The sequence below is a fragment of the Schistocerca americana genome, chromosome 3, assembly GCF_021461395.2.
Source record: "Schistocerca americana isolate TAMUIC-IGC-003095 chromosome 3, iqSchAmer2.1, whole genome shotgun sequence".
NCBI classification, from domain to species: domain Eukaryota; kingdom Metazoa; phylum Arthropoda; class Insecta; order Orthoptera; family Acrididae; genus Schistocerca; species Schistocerca americana.
Window position 1 is genome coordinate 736621812 of NC_060121.1, and position 23195 is coordinate 736645006.

The 23195-nt window shown below is 36.7% G+C and overlaps 1 protein-coding gene across 1 annotated transcript in view; it reads left to right on the plus strand.

Moving 5' to 3' along the window:
* The window catches only part of LOC124607096 (myosin regulatory light polypeptide 9-like), a 98571-nt gene that overhangs the window by 12335 nt on the left and 63041 nt on the right, over positions 1 to 23195 (plus strand). The gene's annotated exons all lie outside the window — the stretch shown is intronic.

Sequence of the window (23195 nt, forward strand, 5' to 3'; positions counted from 1 at the left end):
CCCAGGGAATTGTGATAGGACTGCTATACCTCTCTATATACATAAATGATTTGGTGGACAAGGTGGGCAGCAATCTGTGGTTCTTTGCTGATGACACTGTGGTGTGTGGAAAGGTGTCTAAGTCGAGTGATTGTAGGAATAAACTGGGTGACTTAGACAAGATTTCTAATTGGTGTGATGGATGGCAGCTAGCTCCAAATGTAGAAAAATGTAAGTTAGTGCAGATGAGTAGGAAGAATGAATCCATAGTGTTCAGATACAGCATTGGTAGTGTCATGCTTGATGAAGTCACATCATTTAAGTATCTGGGCATAATACTGAAAAATGATATAAAAGGAATGAACATGCAAATGTTGAGGTAGGGAAGGCAAATGGTGACTTCATTTTATTGGGAGAGTTCTAGGAGATGTGGTTCATCTATAAAGGAGACTGCATATAGGATGCTAGTACAACTTATTCTTGAGTACTGCTTTGATGTTTGGAATCCGTATCGAGTCGCATTAAAGGAAGACGTCAAAGCAATGTAGAGGTGGACTACTAGATTTGTTACTGGAAGGTTCGAACGATATGCAAGTGTTATGGACATGCTTCAGGAACTCAAATGCAAATCCCTACAGGCAAGGTGACATTCTTCTCAGGGAACATTATTGAGAAAATTTAAAGAACCAGCATTTGAAGCTGACTGCAGAATGATTCTACTGCCTCCAACATTTATTGCACATAAGAACTGCAAAGACAAGGTATGAGAAATTTGGGCTCATATGGAGATGTACAGACAGTCATTTTTCCATCACTCTATTTGCGAGTGGAACAGGAAAGGAAATGACTAGCAGTGGTACAGGGTACCCTCCTTCAAGCACTGCACAGCAGATGTAGATGCAGATGTAAAGTTTGAAAATGGTTTTTTAATACTTTTGTTTTTGTAGTAAGCTCTCAAAATTTTACACTTAACATTATATATACATTATACATATTCTGTAGTTCCTTTCATATGTATGAGACACTAGGATGAACAAGATAAAGAATATACAAATGTAGATTACTTAGAACATAGTTATTCTATAAAAAGGGTTGCAAGGAAATTACAAAAAATAAAATTACAACAAAACAGAAGGAAAGAGATGAATGAGATCATGCAAGGATTAACACATTGTACAAAACCTAACAAACATACAATAAAAATATGTGCGTACGAAGTCTATACTTCTCAGTTGAAAAATTCATCTCATGAAAAGAAAAGTTTTTCCAGGTAAACACAACTTTAATATGAGGTCTGTTTAAAAACTTGTGGAACATTTACAATTTCATGCCAAAGGTTTGTTAGGAGCAAAATGCGGTTGGCATCCCTGCTGGAAGCTTCATTGGTTATGTCTTCTAGTTATTGTTCAGTGATGTACTGAGTAGAATGTTGTGTCTCACAGTTTGTGAATTTTGAGACGGCTGAGTTGAAGAGCAATGTCACTGCATTAAATTTTGTGTGAAACGTAAGAAAACCCTTACAGAGACACAATGATGCAGGAAACCAATGATGAAGAGTACTTAGGTCATATTCAGTGTTACGAATGGTTCACAAGATTTAAAAATGGCTGGACGGAAGTTAATGATGACCTTTGTTCAGGATGCCCTTCAACATCTAACAACGATGCTCAGGTCAGCAACATCAGTGAAATTGTGCATGAAAATTGAAGACTGACTGTCTGAGAGATTGCAGAAGAATGTACATTTCAGTTGGATCAGGTAATGAAATCATGACACAGCATCTTGGAATGCGGCATGTTGCCACCAAGTTCGTCCCACGGCTCATGAGCTAAGACCAGAAAGACCTTCACCTTGCAGTCTGTGAGAGCTGTTTGATTGCCTAAATGAGAATGAGGTGTTCCTTAAGATAATCATAACTGGTGATGAGACATGGGACTACAGTTTATGACACCCGCATTCCTCTCCAGGTGGTAGAATTACTTTGTTGCTAATGGTTTGATATTAATTTTTGATGGAGCATCGAATACAAAGTGACAGTATTATCTGGAAGAAGTCAGTGCTGTCATAACTTGATCAATATTGTACTATTTACTTCATGAATAACAATCGGTGAAATAAAAAATATACAAAATAATACAGCAACTAGCTAGTGAAATTTTGATCCAAAATGATGAATTGATTTTGACTCTGTTTGGAAAATTAATGTAAACAAACAGTTGCCAGCTCACTTAGTGTGAGCAAAATCAATTAAAACTCTTGACTTTGAAATTAAATTACGTTACTATTGTAGAATTTTGGCAGGCGTGGGCAGTCGCAAAGGCACTAACTCACCTTCATTATCAAAACACAATGATAACCCAGAAAAATTTCACTCATGGACAAAAACAAACCTGCAACAACTTCATGAAATTAATTGATAGATCTTTACACTGCCAGTTGTGTAATAACTGTAATGCTAATTGCTATTAAACTGTTTTGCAAAAAGAAACTTTTCAAAAAGAATAATTATAATATTTAAATTAAATTGTCTACAGTAATAACTGGATTTTAAAATGATTGCAAAGTCTGCTTCTTTGACTTATTGTCATGTGAATTACTTCTCATATAAAATTGTCTGAACATGAAGTATTCATAAATAAATTACTTTGTCAAGTTACTTATCAGTAATCAGCATTTAATTAGCAAGTCCAAAAAACTAAATTTTTGCTACATAAATTATTTCTCACACAAAATTGTTTGAACATGAAATATTGTTAACTGGTATTGCTTTGTTAAATTGTTTGTCAGTAATCAGTATTATATTAGCAAGTCCAAAAAAAACTAACTTTTCTGTTCACTTTCACTTAAACTATTAATCAATTTGATAAACTTCACTCTTCTTATCATTTATTTGCAGTTCATTAATGACACACTCGATTAATTATGGATGTGGAGAGGATCCATCAGATAGTGTTACTGATGATTACACACATTAACACACATAAGTTGCTGAAGTATTTGTTACTGAATGATTTGCAGGTGACACTGGCAAGGCTTTTACAATTCTAAATGATGAACTGGTCAGGTCTTACTTCATAGCAGTGCAGTCGGTGCGACAAGGTCCATCATACCACTATAATGTATGGCCACTGGCTCTTCACCACAATTGATTTTGGGCTCCCAGCACTCTTCTTAAACACTGGTTAACCATGATGCTTTATGCTGTGCTCAATTACTTCTCCACATTGTACCTGGCCATACTGTACTTGTGATTTTGCAGTAAAACAAGTCTTGCTTCCTCTTGCAGCAGAATTCCTCCTTTGTGTCCAACCCTCTCACTCGCTACTAACTGACTCTTGTTACCACCTGACAGACACTGCGCGACTGTGCTGTGCTACTGTACCCATTGACAGTATGACAAAAACAATAGCCTCTTTGGTTTACATAACGATATTCCCTGACTTGGCCAGTGCATCTAATACAATTCTTTACATTCTCTTTCATTTGTTACTTTGCATACAGGAAATTATTGAAATGTATATATGTCACAATAATATACACAACAAATTTATACACTTCATTTAATTGTCCATAGTTAACAAAGTAGGAAAAAATTATACATGGGCATTGTGTTGTAACATTACACGTGCCCCACCTTCCATTGGTGTATATTGGCAAATAATCACTCAAGGAAACATTCAGGAAGTAACAACCAGTCCCTAAACCAACCAGCTTCTAGTACCATGGAATTAAAATTTAATTAATTATTTAAACTGTCCAAAATATGCTATTTATTACTAATCTGAAGTCTGTACTATATAGCTCATCAGAAAGTACTTTTTTACAAAAACAATTACATACACAAAAACATTCAATCTGATAGGAAATTTTTGAGTCCAGCAGCGTGCTGTAAAATACGCAATAAAAAATGAAAACATTTGTTCATTGACCCATTAACAATTGACACCAATTAACCAACATGAATGAACACTTATTAATTAAAACCGATTAAGAAATTTTCACACAACAGTTATAACATCTGTGTCCACATAAAATTTATAACTCTTGTAAACTAAATATCATGAGTATTCATTACTCAAAAGTGATCCAAAAATTATTTTTCCATAGCGTTTACGTTATCTGTATCCACACAAGAAACATTTGAATTACTATTTACATTTTTTGCAGCATAGTATTCACATACGCACTATCTACTCATAAGCATTTCTTGTATAGCTGAAACAGATTACTGGTGCACTGCCTCATGCATGTCCTCATCAGCTTTCATTATTGTGTGGGTGCCTGCATGTATTCCATGTCCATAAACACCTCTTTCATAACATTTTTAACTTTTTGTCAGGTAATAATTTAGTGTCCTGTGGGTTAATTAGCGTCCATTTTACAGCATTTGTACCTGCAACTTAAATGACAAGTCTGAGTTCATCTGAAGTCACCAGTTACATAGGCCTACACTATACATCTCCTAAAATTAATTACAATACAATTAATAAGCTTATTACAAGTTACATGCCAAACTAAACACTGATTTATTCACACAAAACCGTTATCGTCATTATTTTGACATGACAGCCACATTGTGTGATCATTAATTAAAAAAGTAGTTTTCTAGTACTCAATTAATAATAACTGCTTACATGCAGAATAACATTATTTGTCTTTGCTCTGATAGAGCTTTATTTCTACTAATTCCGTACACCCATGACTTGACCTGGTTGATGGCATTTCAGACAGTAAGCATTAGAGTGAGGAACGCTTTCAATTCTGAATGGTCCATTACAAATAAACTTGAACTTGGAAATTTCATTATATTCATCACTGGATTTCTCATGTGTAGAGGCACCTGTTTGTGGTGAAAATTTTTGCCTGATTTCGCCATTTTTAAAAAGTTATTTCGGTATATTTTTCGCTAGTTTTTTTTTCCATTTCGTCAATAATTTCGCTAAATTTTATTTCCACTTTTCAGCAGTAAAAGGTAAAGGAAATACATTTATGGGACATTTGCAGTGAAAAATCTTTTATTTTACATAAATTGAAAAAGCATAAAAATTATGAATCTTATTAAAACACAAATACCAAATCATGAAAGTTTGGAAAACATTTATCCTGTCCTAGTCTATGTACACAACACACAAGTCAGTCTGAGAAAGACAAGGATATCATGTTCCATATTACTGGGAGTCAGAGCTGTTCTCCTGTCAGACATTATACTGCAATATCTAGAAAATGATCTCTCACTATCAACATTACTGGCTGGGCGCCACAAAGCCTTCACTGCAGCTGCCACAAAAAGTCCATACTCTGCTTTCAGGGAAAGAAGAATACCAATCACATCAACATCTTTACCAGCTCTACAAGAACTAGCTACTAAATCCCTAAACAATATGTATGGTACAAGAAATTCTTGTAGAATGGGAATTTTCTTTATCAGCTGAGAGATTTCAGCACTGTTTAAATTGCCTTTTATTATGTTTATCGGATCAAACAATTTACCTATAGAAGAAATGACAATTTTTCCTGTACCACACTCCATCAAGCGGTTCAGTTTTGTAAGACTTGCTCTACCTACAGACTGGAAGAGTGGTGTTAACTGTACTTGCATATGCTCTAGCAGTTTAAGAAGTTTTTCTGAGGTTGTCTCGATAAAAAAAAATGCATCCTCTAGTAACTTAAACCTTTTTGCAAGGTCACCAAGCTTAGACTGCAGAAGATGAATTAACAGTATCTTGGAGCCCTCTAATGTCAGCAGCAAATTGCAACATTTTGAGCAGTGCTCAACAAGAAAAATAGCTAGGCATTGAATTTTTTTGCTTCAGCAGAAGTCAAAGCTTTAAAATAATTGACAGCTACACTCTCATCTTCAACAGTTTCAACAAATTCTACTATATCACAGAGATATTCTCCAAGGTACTCGACAGTTTCAAACCACGAGTTCCACCTGGTGATGACAGGAATAAAGAAAAGCTTAGCTTTTGTGGGTACAGCTACATATTTTTGAGCTAAGAACTGAATGTATGCATGCTTTCTCTTTTGGGTATTAAGGAAGATGTGTTTTGTCTGCAAAACACAATGGTTCAAAGAACAAAGTTCCACAGCCCACACATTGCCAACCAAATTTAATTTATGAGCCCAGCATTGTGTGTACACTAACTCTTCTGAAACTAAAACCCTAACTGCATTTATACACTTGCCTGTATAACGGGCTGAATCTGAAGTTATAGAAACTACATTTCTGTACTGAATTTCAAGTTTCTGTATTACACTCATAATAGCTTGCGCACGTTCTGTAGCATTTGCATTTGCAATAACTTTCACTCCTCCGACAAATAATTTCTGAACTGCACCATCACCACAACTAAGTACTTTTATCAGAACCATGAGAACACACTGCCCTTTTCTGTCGTTTCATCACAAAGAACTGAAACGCTTTCGTCTTTCACGGCTCCTTTTAATCTTTCCTCTTCTTCTTTGATGATTCGAGGTATGTAACCTTCCCATAGTCTTCCAGCTGAGGGTAAGTCTCCAGCACCTTAAAAATGTCAATAGAACTGCTATTAGAGTACTATGTAACGAATTAAATTACCACATTACCCAATTATAAGACTTTTTTAAGAGGGTTCTCGAGGAAAAATTATTTTTAATATAGGCCTATTCTGACCAACAAAAATTATTGGCTATCGAAATTACCTAATCTTTGATGCGATTAGCAGACGGTAAATTAATTATTACACAAACATGGTATGTATTTGTTCATACAGTCTCTCAGCTTCGGATGATCAACTTTTTCCATCGGGATGTTAGCCTCAATGAAAGCTCAAAAAATGTTCAAATGTGTGTGAAATCTTATGGGACTTAACTGCTAAGGTCATCAGTCCCTAAGCTTACACACTACATAACCTAAATTATCCTAAGGACAAACACACACACCCATGCCCGAGGGAGGATTCGAACCTCCGCCGGGACCAGCCGCACAGTCCATGACTACAGCGCCCTAGACCGCTCGGCAGTGAAAGCTCGAATAGTCGATAAAATGAATTCTTCTTTAGCTTTTTTTGCTCGTTTCGCTGCTGCAGTGACTTCCGTGAGCGTAGCTTGTCTTTTTATACCAGTAGTTGTTCGCGCCTTCTCCTTGTTCTTCTTATGGGAAGAACTGTTATTAATGTGTTTCAGGCACGTGCCCTTCCTCTGCCACTCAATACGCACATTGCAGTATTTGCACATAAGTATCTTCCTATTTTTGTTGAAAACATAAAATCCTTCTGACGAAAATTCCAATTCTCGGTCGAAAACTGTCACTACCATATTAATCATCTGTAGCACGGAAAAAAAAAACAACACAAAATACCACACTCAATGCACCGGCGATCCACAATGATTTCCAACATGCAATACTGAATTCACCACCAGAACATTGTAGAATGTCTTTGGAATACTCAATATATTATATATATCGAAATGGTGTACAATCAATACCCAGATTGTATTACCATAACTCCAATCGAATTTCCGCAGTTAAGTTCAAATGAGGAGATTTTGCAACATTTCGTCACTTATTTCGCGATTTGGCTTAAAAGTAAATAGTTTTGCGTTTTCAGCAAAATGTGTAAAATTTCGTGAAAATTTCGCGATTTCGCACTTTACGAAAAACAGGTGCCTCTACTCATGTGTTTTGATGGGGACACTGTCCCCTACCATGAAGTTTATTGGTATTAAATTGGCATCGTGCTTTTTAATTTGTGCTTCAGGATGTTTTCTCATCTTTTCCCTCAGCATCTCTTTCTTTTGACTGATGTCTAAATCTTGCTGCAGTGGGAAATCAATTATCTCCTCTATTATACTTTTCAACTTAACACCCAACTCCAGTGTGAAGCCTGTACTCTTGTGAGACCACAACTTCATGATCTTTTCAATATCAGCTACATACTTGTCTCATGCCCAATGGTTGTTACGGTAATACATTCTGAAATATTTACCAAATTCAGACATGTATGCTCTGAAGGGTTGCTTGATAGATGGTAAGCCAAGATATGAATGACCTCTACTCCTCTATCTTTCATACCTTCATTCCATACCTTGGATATAAACTGCGGTCCATTGTCGGATAATACTGCCTTTGGTTTTCCTACTTTCACTAAATAATCATCTGCAATTTTGCTAAACACCACTTTAGCTGTGGCCTTACACAAAGTATACAGCTTTAAAAATTTCAAAAAGATATCCAATACAACCAGAATGTATGCGAAATTACCAGTTGTTTTAGGTAACAGACCAGAATTTCTAAATTATCCTTAGGTTGTTTACTTTACATAGGACCAGGACTAGTCATGTATGTCACCTTAATTTCTTGACACTTATCACATGTTTGAATTCTTTCAGCCACCTTCCTATTTCTGTTGTCATAACTCACAGATTCAGCTATCTAATCCACAAATTTTTTCACTCCACAGTGATCAATAGCTAAATGAAAATAATCGATCAACTCTGGGAAATATTTTTCTGGCCACTTAACGAGCCACTCTTCTTTATCTGTATTCTTTCATCAGTGTAGGATACCTCCATAGATTTTAAAATACTGCCGCAATTTTTCATCCCTCTCTTTCTTTACATCAAATTTAGTTTTAACCGATCTCAAGCACTTGTCCTCGTTCTGGCAATGATGCATGCTTCAACACATGTTTCCTATTTTTCTTTCTCCATCAACATCCTTGATGTAGATTATTTTAAACATACGCTCTACACCCTCCTTGTTAATTATTCCACCAGGATCATAAGGCAGTCTAGACAACACATCAGCTACAAAGTTGTTTACACCCCTCACATGGCGTATTCCGAAATCAAATTTTTGTGTCTACAATACCCACCATTTCAACCTATCATGCAATAACTGACAATTTTCCGAAACCTTCAAGGTCTTTTGCTCATTATTTACTATGACTTTGTGCCCCCATAAGAAATCTTTAAAATTTTTAAATCGCCATTCTATAGCTATAGCTTCTTTTTCCGAGACTGTATAATTTCTCTCAAGTTTTGTTGGAGTTCTCTGTTTCTTGAAATATGTCCACCCCATTACCATATTGGATGAGTTGGTTCCCATATGAAAAGGTATTGTCAAATCTGGGTGATGTAATACTTTTCTTTTATAAGTTCATCCTTCAGTTTATTGAATGTTATTTGACATTTATCTACCCAAAAAATGCACTATTTTTCTTTAACAAACCACACAAATCTAGGTCATTAAAAACTTGATCTTCTGCATATTTATGACAAAAATTACAAAGCTCAAGAAAAGCCTGCAATTGTTTTATGGTTCTTTGTGGTGGAGAGTTTCTTGTTGCCTCCACTTTTCCCAGGTCTTCCTGGAGTTGTTGTGATATGGCCTAGAAATTCTGCTTCGTTTTTCACAAATTCACATTTCTTTAACTTGGTGTCATTCTCCTGCATCTCAGTGCTTCGAAAACTTCTCTTAGTAGTTAATAATGCTCTTCGCATGATGTTGCTATTAACAAATCGTCAACATAGATTGTAATTCTGGCACCAAGTACTTTCTCCAGTACACTATCAACCATGTGAATGAGCACTGACACTGACATGTTCAAACCAAAAGGGGTAATTTTATACTGATAGCATTTCCCAGAAAACAGGAATGCTGTCAGTTTTCACATTTTTTCATTGAGGGCTATTGCCAATAGCCAGCAGTCAGATCGAGACTTGTCTTATACCGCACATTGTGAAACTTTTGAAAAACATCGTCTAAACACTCAAGACAATCTGTCTCGCACTTCACAACCTTGTTAAGATTGTGTGCATCTATCACAATCCTAACACTGTTATATTTTTTATTCATCAAAACAAGTGAGTTGTTATATTGGCTTTTAGAACATTCTATGATTCCCCACTCCTCCATGTGGTTTATTTCTATTTGTACCACTTCCCCCCTCAGTATTGGTACTTGATAAACTGGTCCAAAAAATGGTTCATGGGGTGTCATCTCAGATTTATACTCAATATCACATGCATGACCAAGTTTATCTGAAAATATGCTCTTGTTATTAATCAAAATCATACAGCTCCACCTTTGGTCGGAAGCTATGCCTGACACATTCTCCAATATTGCTGCACACTCATAATTGGAGGGTAATATATTTACCGTCCTGACATGGTAACACTCGGACCCTTCACTCAACCCTTCGTTCATAGGTAATGTAATTATATTCAGTCTGGTGTCATGATCACTGACTTCCTGATCGACATCATCAAAACCCACCTCTAATTTGTTTTCTCCTACAATACATACCATCATTCTTCTGTCACTATCAATGATTGCTTTATTCTTTATCGTCCATTCTATGCCCATAATTATTTCTGTGCTCAACTGAGACGCCACTAGAAAACCATGTTCAAATGTAACACCCCTAATATAAAAATGCATCAAAATTTGAATCTTAATCGGTTTACTACAAGCACCAGCAGCACCTACTACTTTCACTCCCATAACAGGCATTTTGACTATATCTGTGAAGGTTTTAATTTGCTCATAAAATGACTGTGACATAACATTAATCTGACTTCCACTATCAATTAATGTCTGAGTTTCCATTCCATATATTCTAATGGGTATCATAATTTGATCACATCACTTCAATTTATTGCACTTCCCTTCCCATAACAGGTCTTGTTCGACTTCCAAATCGATCGACAAGGTGTCGTTCCATCTACATAACTGATCTGGGGGTTTCTTCCACCTTCCCCTGTTCCCTTCTTCCTTCTGACACGAAACATACCTTAACTCATAATTACTCAAGTGATCGGCAGGTTCACTTTCATTGTTATCATTGCCCTCACGAATCACATCTGCTTTGACTTTGTATAAATTACAACCATCTGTTTGGTCGTTAATTTTATTTGGCTGTCGTAAACTACATAATCAGGCTGCACACCACAGTCTCCAGTTGCTCAATCAAATATGCCAAATTTGGCTGAATCTGAAATGGCATCTACCAAAGATCTACTCATCTGTACCTCATGTGCCCCTTCGTCTCCACTGTACTCATTAATCTCATCAACAGAACTCATTATTGATGAAGGTTTCTCGGGTCTCCAGCTGGGTGGTAACGCTGATATCTCGCGACATTTCGGGAAGTGTCATAATACCCATCTTCTGGCCATAAGATGGGTAGTATGACACTTCCCGAAACGTCGTGAGATATCAATGCTACCACCCGGCTGGAGACCCAAGAAACCTTCATCAATAGATTACGCTGGGAAAGCCTACAGTCACAAGTACTCATTATATTCTTATTAACTTCATTTGCTTCATGCAGCATCTCCCTCAGATCACTCACCCACACCATTACACACACTTTACAATTATTATCATCCTCCAACTCTGACTCCTGTTCCCACCAAAACTACCCTTCCTATTTTTTTACCAATGCTCTATCCCATCATACATTTTGCCTAATTGCCTCAGCCAATCCCTATCATTGCCTACTGTTCTGACTTCATTAACTACAATAATATGCATCTCCACGACTGGACACTGCTCTTTTATCGACACCACTGTACCACTTGTCTGTGCCGTACCCTCTGTCACTTCAGCATCACAAACAATTTCAGGTGCTATTGCTTCCGATTTGTCCTGTACACAAAGTTCATTGCCCTTGCATTGTTTCCTAAACACCTGATTTCTTACGTGAGCCCGCCCGTGTTCACTTGCTTTGTTGCCACCACCACAGTTATATTGTTTCCTTTGATGAGGGTGCATACCACCAACCCCACCAGTTTGCCTCTTTACTGTTGCAGACTCACATTTTCTGAGCACAAATTTTCACAAACTCGGCTGCTAAGACTACTTCTTTCATGACCACCACCTGTTCCACCTCTCCTACCTCTATTTATGTGAGCACATCTCACATCGTAATCATTGTGATGGTTATTGTTTTGATTGTTATTGAAATTGTTTCTGTTCTGGTTATTATTGTTTCTGCTGTGGTACCCTCTGTCACTGTCATGATACCACATGTCAGTATCACCAACTTTCTTCAGAAAAGATTTTTTGTTGTTTCTGTCCATAAGATAGCATCAGACTCTCCATGGTAATTTTCTGCAAAGTACAGTTAACATACTTCTTTCTGACATCTGACCCTTGATATATTCCACTTTTTTAAATAGCTCCTTGCAATACCATTTTTATATTTGTCGCTTTACTTGGTCGGTATCGAGAAGCTTGCATAAATTCCTGCAAAACTTCATCCTATTTATCAATAGACCAGTATTTTTCTTCAAATTTCCTCAAAAATTCCTTCAAAGTTTGGCCATCATCAGTGCCATGCACTATCCAGCTACTTGGGTCCCCTACTAACTTTGTCCTTGCTATTCTGATTCGGTCATCTTCAGACAATGCTGAAGGGATTATCTTTCTGCATGTGTCCATGAAAATAACTGGGTGAATCCCTCCGTTCGGTTCAAACTTTTCAATTTAGGAGCTAGCATGACTGGGATAACCCCCTCCTAATGTGAATGTAGTAGCCAAATTCTTTACACTTTCTAGATTTTTTACCTGCTCTTTAATTTTATCAGTTTCAGAAATCAAACTTTCTACTTCCTTGTTTTTGAACTCCACAAGTTTGTGATTTACATCAGCTTCTAACAAATGAGTTTTGTCTTGAATGTCAGTAGTAATCACCTCTGCTGTTTCTTTTAATTTCTTTTCTGTTTCGCTTTGAAACTTCCTGACCTGTCCCTTCGAAGTATTAATAGATCGATCCAGTTCAGTGTGGATTTTCATCTGCTCATCGCTCAGTGTTTTAATTTCCTGGTTTACTTCAGTCTCTAAATCCCTACAGATCAAATCAATATCTTCAGTTAATTTGCTACTCATTACATTATACAAATCCTTTTTTTGCTTTTTTATTTCACTGCTTATAGATTTCTTTAAAGCCTCTGTTTCATCATCAAGCTTGTCGCTTAACTCACATACTTTCTCTGTTAATTTATTGTCCAAATCTTTGCATATTGAAGATGATGTTTCACCTTTTAACAAACCGATATCAGTTCTAGATCCATTCTCCATCAAACTCATCCTATTGTTAATCGAACCCATATCAGTTTTTAACTCAGTCTTCATTGAACTCATCCTGTAGTTCATTGAGCCTTCATCAGTTTTCATCGAACCTGTCATTTGAAATAACTTACTTGAATTGTCCAAATTCAAACCGCATGTCTGATTTAGTTAGTACTGGTTCCACTTTTGTTTCTGTCTCAATCTTCCGTACATAAATTTCACCCTCTGTGAACATTTCTCCCAAATACTCCTGCTAGGGATCATCAGCCTCTTGCTTTATAGCCACACTGTTTATGTCTTCCATGTTTATTGAGATACCCAACCCACTGTCACTACTTAGCTCACTATTAAAAAGTTCTGAACTTGGCCCATGCCTTTGTGGCTGCCACCATACTGGGATTGTCTAGTTCAACATTTTTGGTTTTCTATTGTTTGACCAAAGATTCCACTAACCAATGTCAGTTTTAAAATCAAATTTGTAAGGTCCAGGCCACTGGACAATCGCAAGTTTGAAGTAGTCCGATCACGTGGCACCATGTACATATCACCTTCCTTCCTCGCCAGGTGGTAGACTAATTAAAGAATTACTGTGTGCTAATGGTTTGATATTAATTTTGGATGAGGCATCAAATCCGAAGTGACAGTATTACCTGAAGAAGTCAGTGCAGTCATACCGTAACTTGGTCATTATTGTGCTATTTACTTTGCGCAGTAATGATCGGCAGAAATAAAATAATGTACAAAATACTACAGAAACTATCTAGTGAAATTTTGGTCCAAAATGATGAATTAATTTTGACTCTGCTTGGATAAGCAATGTAAACAGTCACCAGCTCACTTAGCGTGAGCAAAATCAATAAAAACTCTTGACTTTGAAATTAAATTAAGTTAATATTATAGCACGTTGGCAGATGTGGATAGTTTCAAAGGCACTGACTTGGGCTCATTATCAAAACACAATGATAAACCCAGGAAAATTCCACTCATGGACAAAAACAAACTTACAACTATTTCATCAAATTAGATCTTTACACAACCAGTTAAGTAACAATTGAACTGCATTTCTCACTGTAATGCTGTTGCTATCAAACAGTTTTGTAAAAGGTAAATGTTTTGAAAAGAATAATTTTAGTATTTAAATTAGCTGTTCTATAATAATAACTGGATTTCAAAATAATTACCGAGTTCGCTACTTCGACTTATTGTTATGTAAATGACTTCTCATATAAAATTGTCTGAACATGAAGTATTGTTAAATATATTGCATTGTCAAATTACTTGCCAATAATCAGCACTTAATTAGCAAGTCCAAAAAACTAACTCTTTGCTACATAAATTACTTCTCATACAAATTTGTATGAACATGAAATATTGTTAACTATACTGCTTTGTTAAATTATTTGTCAATAATCAGCACTAAATTAGCAAGTCCAAAAAAACTAACTTTTTTGTCCGCTTTCATTTAAACTATTAATCAATTTGATAAACTTCACCCTTCTTATCATTTACTTTCAGTTCATTAATGACACACTCAGTTACTTATGGATATGGAGAGGATCCGTCAAGTAGTGTTACTGAGGATTACACACATTAATACATATAAATTGCTAAAGTATTTGTTACTGAATGATTCACAAGTAACACTGGCAAGGCTTTTACAATTCTAAATGATGAACTGGTCTTGTCTTACTTCATAGCAGTGCAGTTGGTGTGACAAGGTTCATCAGACCACGATAATGTATGGCTACAGGCTCTTCACCACAACTGACTTCGGCCCCCAGCACTCTTCTTAAACACTGGTTCACCTCAATGCTTTGCACTCTGCCCAATTATTTCTCCACATTAAGCCTGGCCATACCGTACCCGGGAATTTGCAAGAAACAAGTCTTGCATTCTCACAGCAGAATTCTTACTTTTTTCCAAACCGCTCATTCACTAGTAACCAACTCTCGTTACCACCTGTCAGACACTGCCTGACTGCGCTGTGCTCCTGCATTCAGCGACAGTACAAAAATAGCAGTAACCTCTTTGGTGTACATGACACTATTCGCTGACTTGGCCAGCGCATCTTCTACAATTCTTTACATTCTCTTTCACTGGTTATTTTTCACACAGGAAATTATTAAAACATATATACATCACAATAATATACACAACAAATTTATGCACTTTATTTAAATATTAATAGTTAATAAAGTTGGAAAAAATTTATATGTGGGCACTGTGTTCTTGTGTTACAAGTTAAGATGTTGAGACAAAGATTCAGTCTTCATAATGGGTCGGGGAAGGTTTCCTAACACCAAAAATAACTCTCAGGTCAGATCAAATGTCAAAGCCATGCTGATAGTTTTCTTTGACTTGTAAGGATTATTTCATCATGAATTGGTGCCACTAGAATAAACTGTTAATCAGTGGTTACTATCTGGACGTGTTGTGATGCCTGCAAGACAATGTGAGAAGGAAATGGCCTGAAATGTGGCCATACATTTCATGGGTCTGGCATCATCATAATGCACCCACACATTGACCCCTTTTGGTGCATGACTATTGCACAAAAAATGAAATCACTGTGCTGCCTCATCCTTTGTATTGCCCAGACCTGGTGCCCACAAACTTATTTTTATTTCCTAAGTTGAAAACCCCATTGAAAGGTTGAAGATTTGCAACAATATATGAGATAAAAGAAGATTCGCAGATGACACTTTGTGCAATCCAGCAAGAGGCATACCAAGATTGCTTCTGGAAGTTTAAACGGCATTGGGAGCAGTGTATCATTTGTGGAGGAGGGCATTTTGCAGGATACCATGCACAATAAGTAAAATGTAAGCGTTTAAAATTTTGTGGGCAAAGTTCCAGAATTTTTGAACAGACGTGGTATACCGTGCGTCTGCAAAAGTCTCCCTGCAGTGGTGAGCCTCATGTGTCTTATCATGTGGGGCACGTAAGATTGACACCACGTTCAAGTCTTGCCTGCATGTGTTCCATAGATCTGCAGTGGAATGGTGGGGGTAGCAATGTTGTGTGTGCATTGCAGTTATTAGTTGTGTTATTATCTAGTCCTTGTGCAGGCTGCATGTAGTGAGAGTGCTTTCTATTGCAAAGAGAGCTTTTTTAGTGGAAGAGGTTTTCCATACATAAGGGAGCTTTACAGAACATGTGACGTGCCAATTTAGATTGTGTTTTCTGTTTCAAGGTGTCCACATTGTGACATTGTACATGATTTAATTTGCATATGCCATGCAACAGGTCCAGTTTATGATGTGCAACGAACTGGTAGGCCCACTATTTTAACAGAACAAAAGCTTGATGACATTTCAGACATCAGGTTACAGAGTCCAACAAAATCATTGAGGAGATTACTGCAAGAGGCTAGTCTTGCATGACAGCCCATAAGGCAGTAACCAAAAATCTGGGGATGCATCCATATAAAATTATTGCTGTGCAACAATTACGGTATATGGATCATACAAAATAAATCGCATATTGTGGATGGTTTCAGTGATTTGGTAACTGACATGAAGCTGGTGTTTCAGATTGAACCTATTTGACAGATGAGGCTTGGTTTCACCTATCTGGCTACATTAATTCCCAAAATTCACGAATTTGGTCATCAGAAAATCCACATGCCTTAAGAGAAACGCCAGTGCACGCAGAGAAAATTGGAGTATTGGTTGCCATAACACAAGTGCAAATTTCAGGGACAATCTTTTTTGATAACACCATCCCTTTCGATGTCTGTTGACCCTAGATAATTTATCCATTTATTGCCCTGCTGAATGAAAATCAAAGCAATCACTCATTTTTCCAACAAGACAAGGCTATTGTTCATGTGGTACACCAGTCCCTATGACTTTCAGATGAAATCTTTAGAGACAGAGTAATTTTGAAAGATCTCTGCCCCCTGCAATCACCAGAATCTATCTCCACTTGACAATTTCCTTTGGGGTTTGGCTAAAACATTTTTGTACAAAAATAACCCAAAGACAATAGATGAGCTGTGAAGGCAGTGGTAATTGATTATCTGCATTCAATTACATGTGAAACATTGGCAAAGGTGTTTGCAAATAAATATAAATGTACGATAATGTTGGAAGCTGAAGAAGTGAATTAAAATTTGTGCTGCGGCTGGGACCTGAACCCAATTCTTCTTGCTTACTAGACAGATAGGTTGACCATTACACCACCACAGCATTATGGTCAACAGAGCTGCACAAACTACTGAAGTCAAATATCCTCCCCAACACAAACTCCAATTCACATCTCCCCTTATATTATCACTATTACCAGGGCTCTCGGACATTGGAATAGCACTCCAGTATTGGACGCAATGGGGAAGTGCTGTACTACATGTGACCGTATAGGTCTTAAATTAAATTTTCCCTGAGACATTTAAGTCTCTAATTTATCTATGATAAAAGGAAGAGGAAAACATTTCCAGCACCTACTGTGATGTTGGTGAGTACAGTGTATTAAAATGTAATTCATATAATTAATCAATTTAATTGTTTTAACTGTAACAATGTTGAATCCCATTTCCCATCGTAACAGCAGCCACCATGAGTGAATCCCAGCCCTTAGCTTATACAGTGACATGAATCTGCTGTCACCCCACAAGGTGAGACACATGGAGCTCACTGCTGCAGAGAAACTTCATGGATGCACTATATTTATAAATAATGCACTGTTACTACATAGGCCTTTGATGTAGTTTGGCAGTGAATTAAATATCTTAACTGGGAATACTGTACACCTTTATGTACCCGAGTTAGATTTCTGAGATCACAGTGGAGCTCAGCCTTCTTTCTTGCATTGTGGTAATGGTACATCTCACCACTTTCATACTCCACAGGACTGCCAAACATGAAACTCATAATTTGATAGATATAATGAGAAGTTGTAGAAAGTACCCCAAGTTTCTTGAAGAAATTACACCACGAGATTCTCGAGGTGCTCTGCACATTATTCAAACAACCTCTTTCTACAGAAGGAAAATTTTCTTTGATGGGGATGATTTGCTCCAGAAGATAATTCCAAAGCACACAGCAGAGATGAAGTATGTAAAGTAAGCAGACTTGGTCACTATGATGTATCCAAATTATGAGATTTTTCTAATGGCAAAATTTGTGAAGACAATCTTTATGGTCTGGAGGACATGATGTTCCCAGCTAACCCTACTGTCTATGTGGAGGCCTAGGAATTTGATGGTGAGCACCTTTGGTATCTGCTGACTGTCATGAACAGTTGGTATCTCCTGTGGGAATTTGAGCTATAAGAGCACTGAAAACATAGGTGAAAATCTATAGTGATGTATTTTATAAACGCATCTTGACTAGAAATTGACCTAAAACTGTTTTACATGTTGTTGTTGCATAGGTAGCAATATTTACTTCTGCTTTGAAATTGTAGGTTGTTTCATGATTGAGAAAACCTCTATGTTCCTATTTTTAGTAAGGAAGCCAAATTTAAAGTCTTCACAGATCATCAGATCATATCTCATTTGATTTACTTTGTCTAGCACTGATTCCAATTTTTTTTTCCAAAAAGAATAAAATATTTCATGCAGTAATTAGTAAATAGTAGCAGTAACTATAAGTGTCAAGTGAAAAAACTACAAAGAACGAAACTTGTCTAGCTTGAAGGGGAAAACCAGATTGCGCTATGGTTGGCCCACTAGATGGCGCTGCCATAGATCAAACGGATACCAACTGCATTTTTTAAATAGGAACCCCAAATTTTTATCCCATATTCATGTAGTATGTAAAGAAATATGAATGTTTTAGTTGTACCACTTTTTTCATGTTGCGATAGATGGCGCTGTAATAGTCACATACCTATGGCGCACAATTGTAGATGAACAGCTGGTAACAGGTAGGTTTTTCAAATTGAAATACAGAACGTAGGTACATTTTATTTTGGTTGTTCCAATTTGATACATGTACCTTTGTGAAATTATCATTTCTGAGAATGCATGCTGTTACGGCATGATTACCTGTAAGTACCACATTAATGCAATAAATGCTCAAAATGATATCTGTCAACCTCAATGCATTTGGCAATATGTGTAATGACATTCCTCTCAACAGTGAGTAGTTCACCTTCCGTAATGTTCGCACATGCATTGACAATAGGCTGACGCATGTTGTCAGGCATTGTCGGTGGATCACAATAGCAAATATCCTTCAACTTTCCCCACAGTAAGAAGTCCGGGGACGTCAGATCTGGTCAACGTGCGGGCCATGGTATGGTGCTTCAATGACCAATCCACCTGTCATGAAATATGCTATTCAACCACTTGAACCACATGCGAGCTATGTGCCGGACATCCATCATGTTGGAAGTACATCGCCATTCTGTCATGAAGTGAAGCATCTTGTAGTAACATCGGTAGAACATTACGTAGGAAATCAGCATACATTGCACCATTTAGATTCCCATCGATAAAATGGGGGCCAATTATCCTTCCTCCCATAATGCCGCACCATACATTAACCCACCAAGGTCACTGTGATGTTCCACTTGTCGCAGCCATCGTGGATTTTCCGTTGCCCAATATTGCATATTGCGCCGGTTTACGTTACCACTGTTGGTGAATGATGCTTTCTCGCTAAATAGAATGCGTGCAAAAAATCTGTCATCATCCTGTAATTTCTCTTGTACCCAGTGGCAGAACTGTACACAACATTCAAAGTTGTCGCCAAACAATTTCTGGTGCCTAGAAATATGGTATGGGTGCAATCAATGTTGATATAGCATTCTCAACACTGACATTCTCGAGATTCCTGATTCTCATGCACTTTGTCTGCTACTGATGTGTGGATTAGCCGCGACAGCAGCTAAAACACCTACTTGGGCATCATCATTTGTTGTAGGTCATGGCTGACATTTCACATGTGGCTGAACACTTCCTGTTTCCTTAAATAATGTAACTATCCAGCGAACGGTCCGGACAATTGGATGATGTCGTCCAGGATACAGAGCAGCATACATAGCACATGCCCGTTGGGCATTTTCATCACAATAGCCATACATCAACACGATACCAACCTTTTCTGCAATTGGTAAATGGTCCATTTTAACATGGGTAATGTTTCATGAAGCAAATACCGTCCGCACTGGCGGAATGTTACATGATACCACGTACTTATTTGTGACTATAACAGCGCCATCCATCACAAAGCGAAAAAAGTGGTCCAACTAAAACATTCATATTTCTTTACATACTACACGAATATGTAATAAAAATGGGGGTTCCTATTTAAAAAATGCAGTTAAATCCAGTTGACCTATGGCAGGGCCATCTAGCGGGCCATCATAGCGCCATCTGGTTTCCCCCTCCAAGCTAGATGAGTTTCGTTCTTTGTATTTTTTTCATTTGATGCTTATTTCATGAGATATTTGGCCCGGTCACTATCAATGGACCACCCTGTGTAAAATTTGTTGTCTTTATGTTGTTCTGAGAAAAAATGCTAGTTTGTAAAGTGAGATACAATATTCATCATCTTGATTGTGTGCCTGTCCACTGCTCAACAACTGCATCATATGGTGAATGATAACCTTCAATCTTACCACAGTGAATATTGTGAAAAGTACATAACAATCTCCTTGCAGACCTCTCTTTAAATCTAAAAAAGAATGTTACAGTCCATATAGAAACTTCATCTGTGTGTAAGGCACTGTTTAAAACGCTACTAGTGCTACCATTCCCATATATTTTTATTATGAAAACACCAGTATAATGGGGGTGTTAATAGTTACACAAAAATGATGAAATATACAGCAACACAACATTAAAGGTACACTTACATGAAAACTCAGTTAATATAAGTTTTTTGAAAGAAGGATACATTCTATATTGGAATAAATTTGTTTAACAAATTTTCCCAGAGCCCTCTCTGTTCAGTAAGTCACTATATGATTTTCTTGTACACATACATATAAAAATTAATATTTTTCCTTGGAAACATTAGATATAATTCAGATATCTGATGTCATCTATTACAATCAGCTTCATATTATCAGATGAGCCAAATAAAATATAACAAACCATCTGCTGCTTCATGCTCTGCTTAGAGGGCAGTGTAAAAATGCCCAGCACATCAATTTCATACATAGTCTCGTTCCTGCACTTATCCATTCGCTCACAGTGTTTAAAAATCATATACTATGGGAGTATCATGGTGAACAACAATGCATCAGTTATACACTACTCAAGAAGCTCAACTATAGTACGTTACTAAAGCACACTGGATTCTGACTAATGTTATTGATAAAAAGTTCATGTTACTTGTCAGGAGCACCCTGTATACACATACACACATACATACCTAAATCTGATGAAAAAGCTGTTACTTTTCTGGTTATTATCATTCAGTCACTGTTTGCTATCAGTATACATTCAAAAATTATGTGACTATATCAGTTATTAGGGTGTGTGTTACAGGTAGCTTGTATTTAAATGAGCAATGGTCCCTCAAATATTACCAGAGACTAAAATTAGGTAATTAATAGAAGAAACAGGTAGTGTAATATGCTTATAAGTTATATTTGAATTTCTGGTCATTTACAATTTTTAACTTCTGTTTTATTATTTACCATCATATCAATGAAGAGGTATTGAATTGAGTCATGGAGACAAGATAGTTATGATACAGTATGTTTAAAAAAGGTAGAATCTGATAAGAGACAGCCTTATCATTAATTTGGTAATGGAAGAATGAGAGAGAGTATGTATGTGTGTGTGTGTGTGTGTGTGTGTGTGTGTGTGTGTGTGTGTGTGTGCGTGTGCGTGTGTGTGTGTATGTGTGTGGATGTGTGTGTGCGTGTGTGTGTGTGTGTGAGGGGGGAGGGAATATCTTTTATCATTCTCTGGATGATTTTGTTTCCTGATTAAATATCCAAAGAATGAGATGTAAATCTTCCTGATCATGACCACTGCTGGTTCTATTTCCTTGTAAAACACTACATTAGAAGCTAGTCTCCTGTGACAGTTTCTTAGTGTTTTTTACGCATGTTACAAATAGCTGTCTTTTTATGTTGATTATTCTGTCTGTTTCTGAAAAGTTAGTTGTTTTGAAAATAATGTCACTTGTACTATGTGGTAAGTTTACACTGTTCCTTTTCCACTATTTTGCACATATTTTCCTCGTTCGACTTACAAAATTCATAAACTTACATTAAACCTCTCCATGACAGGAATATGCATTTCACCTCATTCAAGAGAAGAAATAAGACATGTATTAAGACAAATTTCACCTGACGATGGACCCACAGAGTCTGAAATGCAGCTTGTAGTTAATAAAACACGAAAAAGTTGTGACTGAAGGCGTAGTTTAATTCATACCTCCAATGTTTTGAATAATGTCACGTTTTAAGCTGCAAAAATTGAATAAATTTCACTTGTATTTGTTAGTTCTAGCTGTGCAACTGTTTTGTAACCTTTTAGTTTCTGAATGAGAAATTTTTTTGTCATAAGTATTTCTTATTATGTATTGTTGTTTTCACAGTCTGTTCATTGTATTATGCCAAACAGATTTTTTGTCGGTGTTGTACATATGATTTTCCCATTTATCAGACGCTAAAATTATGACTGCACCTTGTCAGTATGACCCTCCCCTCTCCAAAGACCTTTCTCACTAACCCATACTCAGATAATCATCAATGTATTAGAACATAACCTCAAGTGACTCATAAAATGACAACTTCAACAAGTAACTGAAATGATCTTCATAGCAAACTCACCAAACATTGTTTTCATGGGGCATTATTTATGTGTAACTTCAACAATCATGCCACACAACAAAACTATTCTCTACAGAAATTTTTCTTTCAACTTCAGCAGTACCTGTGTTACAAATGAGTTGTCTCTTGTGTCAGTCTTGTCATAGTATTCTTTGTGATTCACTATTCTTTTTATCACTTTTCTCATGTTCATAGAATTTCCCTTTTCTGCTTGTTTCTCCTTTCTTCAGAAAAATAAATATTCTAGCTGTTTTCTCATTTAACTCAGGGTATTTCAAGCAAACAATTCAAGTAAACACAAACACTTTATGTGCCACAATAAAAGCTGTCTCAATATTTAATTTTTTTATAAGAATTCAAAAACTTTTCCGTTCTTGCTCCCCAACAAATTTTTTACATCTATTTTGTCTCTTAAATG